The following is a 7,495-nucleotide window of genomic DNA, read 5'->3' on the forward strand; positions in this document are numbered from 1 at the left end:
TGTCCAATATGCCTGTAGCAATACCAGTCATTTAAATAAAACAGCCTGATTTCTAAAGGAAAACTCACCTCCAGCTCAAATTGACTTCAGCAGAATTTGTCACTCCTGCAGTGTTTTTTTGAAAACCAGTCTACCTCAAGTTCCTAATTATGGAATTAGGCATTTAATTTTAGATACTTATTTCTGAATCTGTTGACCCATGGGCTTGATGGTCATCTTGTTGCATCAGCTCTCTCTGGAGCAAATGCATCAATTTAGACACTGGAGGTGCTTCTACAGGAAGCCTGTCCCATGTCTGGAAAATCAGGATCTGTGACAGAATAGGAACAGCAATACTTTAGTTTTCTTTCTTAGAAATACACAAATTGTGGTCATAGTGTAAATATTTTGAAGAGAGTGAACATAGGAAGGGTGAACCAACCGGTGCTCTACTGTTTGACCCTGTTGTTTTCCAACTTACAGGGATTTTTCTTTCCATGCTGTTCCTACCAAAGTCCCCCATTGCTTAATTTCACTACTAATTGTCCCTGTCAAAGCAAAAACATATAGCTATTAACATGTTCTCACCTGCTAAATTCACTTTTTGAAATCAAATGCAAAATGACATCTTGGATTTTTTGTTTTCCTCTGTGTGTTCTTTCAAATTCCTTCATGTTCCAAGTAGTACTTTCTCACTGGAGACACAGCCAAGACTAAATTGTGGAGGAACTAGGAGAACAATAGAGAAGTAATTGCAGTCCTCTCAGAAGCAAAGCTTATTTTCCTCACCAGAAATGATTTCCTGGACTCGACACTTTGCTACTAAACTTTGTTTACACACAGAAGATTCCTTTTGTTGGAAACAACCTGGTCGGTGTCCTGTGCTGCTCCTCGAGTTTCCCCTGTCACATGGGCTGCCCTGTGCCTTCTTTACTCTCCTGGCAGCAGCAGCAGGAGCTTAGCACCTCTCAGGATGGAATCTCCTCTTCTGCCAGCCTTCCAGAGGCTGAGGTCTAGCAGTCAGTCAGGCCCTCCTGCCAACAGAAACCGAGCCCTTCCTGCATGGCTGTCATTCACCTTGGGAGAAGTAACTTGCATAATCTCTTCTCTATTTGGAGCAACTCCTGAACTGATACTTCATAAGCTCTGCATGCTTCTTTAGCAGCTGATCTGTGATGTGCAATTAGATACCAGCTCCAAATGAGAACACCCTCATCTGAAGTGGTGACTGGTAGCAAGGGAAATATAGAAATAGCATGGTAAAAACAAAGAAAGGTTCTGTTTTACACAAATACTAATGACCTGTTCTTTTAAAATGCCAATCTAAGCAGACACCTACTCAGTAAGATCATTAAGTTTAATTGCATCAGCACTTGACTAATCAGGCAATAATGCACTGAAAAGTAAATGATTGACTTGTGAATCATTCATCAATCTCTGAAAGAGGGGAAAATTATTCTCTTTTACATAGAAGACCTTTTCTGTGGCTGTAATATTCCTTCTAGACTGAAAGCAGGTTTTTGAAATATTTTTTCAATGTTTTTCCAAGGGGATTGTGCAAGTCCACTGATGAATGCTAATGTTACACAATGTTTACCCAGGACTAAGCTTGATGGAAATATTAATCAGAAAACATACAGATTTCCATATTAAAGCTGAAGTTTTTGTAGCAACAGCAGGCCTAGACCAGAAGCTGAAGAAGTATGTTTGCCAAGAGAAACAGCAAGATATTGCCAGCAGTAGGTTTGGGGAAAATGGAAGCACAAGAACTGCTTTCAGTCTGGCTCATCTCTCTCTTCTCATCACTGTGTTTACTTCTGAGCAGGTACATCCAGGAGCTGTACCCCAATTATTACTCAATGCAGTGATCCAGGAATCCAGGCACCCCATTTGCACTATTTTCATTAATTTCAGTGGAAAGTGAATGCAGAACACTTGGAAGGAGGTGATTGGAGTTTTGCAATGTTGTTTTCCTGTTGTTAATGAGTTGATCTATCTTGCAATAATTTCCAACGCAGTTGTGTGGAAGTAATTGCACCAAATTAATTGCTGGTGTAAGTCCATCTGGTAGGAGTTCACAAAGTTCAGCTTCTGGTGTCTCTGCCAGCCCTGTTTACTTTCCCTGTCCTACTGCAGCACCTGGGTCATGGCTTTACATGGCACATCCAGCCAGCTCCCTCCTTTACAGCAGGACTCAGCTTCACAGCCTCTGCCCTCCTGTGCCTCCCCTGCCTCCAGAGCTCGTACCAAAGTGCTGCTGACTGAGTTTCCACGGCTCTCTGCAGGGCTGCCATCCCTGTCAGCCTGTCAGGAAGGCCCTGGACTTGCCATTTTCAGGCAGGGCTCATCCTCTGTCACATTAGTACCCATTTTGTAGGGGAGGCCAGCGGTGAGGCAGAGCCAGCATCCCTCCAAAGGGCCAGCTTGTCATACATCTCACCCTGCAGCAAAGCTGTGGCACTGGGGACAAAAGCAACACAGTCAGCACGTGCACAACATGTTAAAGGATTGCCAGGGCTACACTGATGGGTTGAAATTACACACAACTTTCCATGGGCCCTGTAAATGAAAAGGATAATTCATTTATGCAGAGAAGCAATTACCTTGCTGGAACAACAAGTCCAACCTATAGTTCCACCCAAGCTAAATTAAGGCCACAGGTCCTACTAGACTTATGAGAGTAGGGCAGGAAAGTAGCACGTTGTTAAATACAAGGCAATATTTAATGTAACCCCATGCCAGGTTTACAAGAGAAGCCATGTATCATTTACTAAAGCAGTCAGTGAGTTGGGGCTTATTAGGTAAATGTCAGAGCTGTGGAAAACTGCCACAGCCTCCTTCTAAAAATTTTAATCACACTGTTATTAGCCATAATATTCATGGCCATTTAGTGACCTATACTATGTGCTAATAGTGAAGACTGAATGGAAATGGCACTGAACAGAATGTGCTGCACAGAGTCCTCAGGACTGGTTTTCTTTCAATACAGAAATGTGAAATATACCCAGACTCACGTTTAAGTGGCTTCAAATTTTGTGGGTTTATTTTTCTTAATTTTTTTAACATTAAAATATTCCATAAAACTCCACTCATGAGCTGCTGTCCTGTGGTATAGTACAGTGAAGAGTGCAGTGAAGTACAGTGAAGAAGTATAGTGAAGAGTACTGTGGCTCACCTCACTTGCTGGCAAGTTGTATCAGTCCTGTGCCCAGCTCCACTCTCTTCATACACCAAATTTCCTTGGTACACACAAAGCCTCTGTCTCTCGCCCCAAGCATAGTCTTTGTAAGCTTTACTGCAACCTGAAGCAAAACAATTGCTCTCTTCAGGAGTTTGACATCTTCAGAGTGAGAGCATAATAGCATCTATAGCAAAAAAAAATGAACATTAAAGCTGAATACTAAAAGTTCTGATTGTGCTTCACTGGGTGAAAATAAATATTTATGTATGTAAATCTCTGTCATCAATAGTGAAATCCTTGGTCATACACAAAGGTCAACTTCTCTTCACACAGAAGCAGCTAGAATTTCAACTCAGGCTATGCTGGGTAGAATTTTGTCTCCTACTTTCACACCAGGTCAATTATAATTTCAATCCTTACAGTTGATTTGTTCTCATGTTGCATAACATTGTTTGAAGGGGAAGGGAAGCTTACATCTGTTCAATGATCTCAAACAAAGCCAGTAAAGTAGAGTACATATACTAAAATAAATAAAATTGCAGAAACTTATTAAATTGCTCACCTTTGGATGTCAATTAGAACCCCAAACCAAGAGAGATCAGCATACACATTTACAGTGAAGTCAATACTTCCTTAATTAGGCTGGGTATTTTTTTAAAACTAAAACTAGCACTACAGTTGGAATATTGTAGCTTTATCTGTGCTCATATTGCTTTTGGCTCCTTCTGAATTTCTTGGTTAATTTATTTCCCCTTAAAGTTGTTTGACTGAGTTTCTTTACACAAAACATAAGCAACCTCAGTGCCTGGAAAGCACAGAGCCTGATTGTTCTTCCACCAGTGCAAATCAGCAGTGATGCCACCAGTCCATAGGATTACAGCAACGTAAAGATGACTCCAGAGAGATAGTAATCAAAGCCCTTGTTTCAAAGTTAATTTAATTGGTTTTGTTTCAGAGAAGAAAAGATGAGTACAGAGCACATTTGTTCTCTTTCTCAACAGAAATGTCACAGAATCACTGTGGTTTTGGCATCTGGTCTGTGTGGGATTTGCACACACGGATCACGTTTCAAAAACAGGGCCCTAGTCACAGCCCACCATGCTAAGGGTCCATTTCCTCAACCCACTTTTAAGGAAGGGGAGGGTTTTACTCCTTTTCCTTTGCTGTCATTGAGGCTGTTTTTTCCACTGTGCAGAGGCAGTAGCAAACAGCCTTCAGCTGTCAGCAGCAGAGCTCCAGCAAGGAACACGTGGCACATTCAAAGCCACTGCCCAGCTTTGATTCACCAAGTCACTCTGCACATTTAATGCTTCAGATTTTTCCTTGGCAGGAAAGAACATTGTAAGACTTGTTATATTTTCCCCTCTTTACATAAATAGATATATTGCTTATGAAAAGGGGATTCTGGTTTGCCTTAGGAGGCTGCTGTAGATCACAGCACCTTTAGGACTGTTCTAACTTACAGCAGGCACCTTTCTGATATAAATAATGTGAAGTTTTGCTTTTCTCTGCATCCTCTACGTCTCTGGTCACTGTAGCAATGAATCTCTATCACTGTTTTGCTATCAGCCTTCTAGACTCACCTCCCTTATGTTTAAAAATCTGGAAGCCAGGTCCTCATTGCAGAGGAGCAGGTGGCAGCTGACCTTGCCAAAGCACGTTCAGCCATGCATGGCAGAGGTAAGGGACAGCTCGGGCACAGAGAGTGCTGCCAAGACACCTGGGGAGTGCCACCAGCACTGCCCCCTCTGTGCCAGGCACACACCCACTGCCCCCCGGCTCACTGTGGGACCGCCCCTGCTGCCAGCACACCCCTGCAGCCTCACAGGGGCACCCAGGGGCTTCACTCACCTGGCAGCAGCTCCAGGGGCTTGTACAACCCTGTCTGGACAGTGCTTGTAGGGCATTGGCAGGGATTAAGGCTGTGCTTCTTACACAAGTCAGAGGCACGTGATGTGACTGACATGCCCTGTCCCTCCACCGACTGTCGTTTGAAACTTCTGATGGAGGGATTGAGAAATCACCCCAAACTGGGGGGTTGTCCTTTTTTGCATCGTTACTCAAACACCAAAAGTACTCAGGGTAGAAGCTACAGCATGAGTTGAAGAGAAAACCCAGAGATTTCCTCACAGTCCCCCAGGGTGAGGGAAGATGTATTTTCCGGAGAAAACACAGTAAATTACAGATGAGAAGCTGCTGAGTCTAGACACAAGAGTAAAACTGATCAGCTCTGGTCAGCCAGTGCTGGGCCCCACTGGCCCCCCAAATTCTGCTCTTACCCCTTCCAGTTGCCAGGAATTGCCAGTGCAGCACTGCCCTCAGAACTGTGCAGCTGGAGACTCTCAGGTGTGCATTTCTTCTCTCTTTTGGTGGAAGCTAAACAGCATTTCATCCTTCTGGAGGATCTGTGTGGAGCTCCCAGGCCATGCACCACGCCAGCTATCATGAAGCCAATCTCTGCTGAAACAGAGGAAAGCATGACTGAGCATCTGCCTAGCACATGTCGAAGCTACAGCTCTAAAGGGTGCTGGAAGATGCATACACACAGAAATGTTAAGTTGGGCTGTAACATTCCTCCACCTTTGTCCCCAACCCAGCAGGCAGAGTGGGTGGTGGGCACTGCTGTCCCAGCTGACCCCTCCCCTTTGCCCCAGGACAGCCCTGGGGTGCCACACACTGTGTTTCATGCCAGAGGACTGCAAGGAGGCTGAACTGGCAGAGGAGATCATGCCAGGTGGGGAACACTGGCTGCTTTATGCACAGGGGTGAGAAAGGCAGTATTTACCTACTGAAAGAGCTGGAGTTTAATTATTTATTTTTCATGGCACGTAGAGGCTCTGTGGAGTAATGGGACTCCATTGTGTGCCAAGTGCAGCAGACATAGAAGAGGAAATAATGTTTCCATGAAGAGGCTGTATCCTGGAAAGGCAGGGCACAAACACATAAACAGAGAAAGGAGTTGCCAACAATCATATTGTAAAAAATTAAAAAAACAAACCAATCACTCATTCATGAATTGCTATTTTTACTTTCTTACATAATTTAGAGATTTGTTAAAACTCATTTTCATTGTAATAACTTTATTAATTAAATACACAGCAAACACAAAAATGCCAAACGAGTAGCTATGGTTTTTGATGTTTACTATGTGTTAGTTTAAGTATTGTCATTGAAAGAAGACAAAAATAGGAAAAACCATCCAGTTTAGCCAGAACACAATGTGCAGAACCAAAGGCAGGAAATGAGGATTCACAGCAATTACCTGTGAAGAGGTAACTCATATATTCAATCATTTGCTTTTTGTCTGGGAGATGATTTGAAGCAGCACTTTTTCACTCACTTTGAGTGTCTGTTTTTGCAGAGATTACAGTATGCTCGTATTTCTTTTTTTTTTTTTTCCCAATTTCAATAGGTTAAAAATATCCAAAATACATGTGTTAGCTGTACTGAAACCAGTGAATCTTAAGGAAAAATATGTGTTGCTTGCAATACTCTGTCCTGAACAGCACTTTCCACGTATTTAAATGCAGATGCACAATTAGAGGGTTTTTAAAAGCTCCACCCTGCCCTAACCTCTCCCGTGCTGGCTTCCCTTGATGGCCTCTCCTTGGCAGCAGTTCCCCTGCCTTCACTTAACTCCTGCTGCCTTTGAGGTCAGGTCCAGATCCTTCTCAATCTAAGATTTTAAATAGGAGAGCAGTGTAAGAGTACAATTTGCTAATTTACCAAAGATCAGAAAACCTGAAAGGGGAATAGCAAAGGCCATAAAAAACCATGAGGAGTGAAAAATAGATCACTGGAGGAACAGCCCCTTTCCTGTTGTGCTCTGAAGACACCCACAGTCTTCCACTGTCTGGTTTTACACTAAAATGCCTTAAAACCTCTGACTTTTCCATCTTTTCAAGTTTGGATTTGTCATCAGGTGTTAGCAGATTACATGGACCACAAGTCTCCTAAACAGCCTCTTTTGGTTTATATACATTAATTGATCCTGCTGTCAGCCAGAGGGAGATGCATCACCAGCAGGATAATATATAAAGCTAAGTGCTGTCTTGCGAGGGAGTGGAGAATAATATTCTGATTTTTATAGCACCTTCTCCCTAAAGCCCTCAAGGCACTTTACAAGGAAGATTGAATTAAGCTTGTCAGCATTCTGTATGGGAAGTAAATATTTCTTTTCTATGGTGGAGAAGGGAAACTGAGGCACTGATATTAAGTCCCCAGCAAAGGATTTAGCTTCATGCTTTCCATTCCCACATGATTTAATTAAGCACATACTCAAGTGATTTGCTGGAATAGTGCCTATGAAAAATGCTACAAGCTCACTGCCAATTC

The 7,495-nt window shown here is 42.9% G+C and overlaps 1 long non-coding RNA gene across 1 annotated transcript; it reads right to left on the reverse strand.

Moving 5' to 3' along the window:
• Positions 1 to 572: 572 nt before the first annotated feature.
• Positions 573 to 5,056, reverse strand: LOC115484172 (uncharacterized). The gene is made up of 3 exons (XR_003944903.2): positions 5,012 to 5,056; positions 3,155 to 3,344; positions 573 to 708 (listed from the first exon to the last, which is right to left on the reverse strand). It is a non-coding gene; the product is annotated as an uncharacterized LOC115484172 (long non-coding RNA).
• Positions 5,057 to 7,495: the final 2,439 nt, after the last annotated feature.

This window comes from Serinus canaria, chromosome 10 (assembly GCF_022539315.1).
Source record: "Serinus canaria isolate serCan28SL12 chromosome 10, serCan2020, whole genome shotgun sequence".
NCBI lineage: Eukaryota > Metazoa > Chordata > Aves > Passeriformes > Fringillidae > Serinus > Serinus canaria.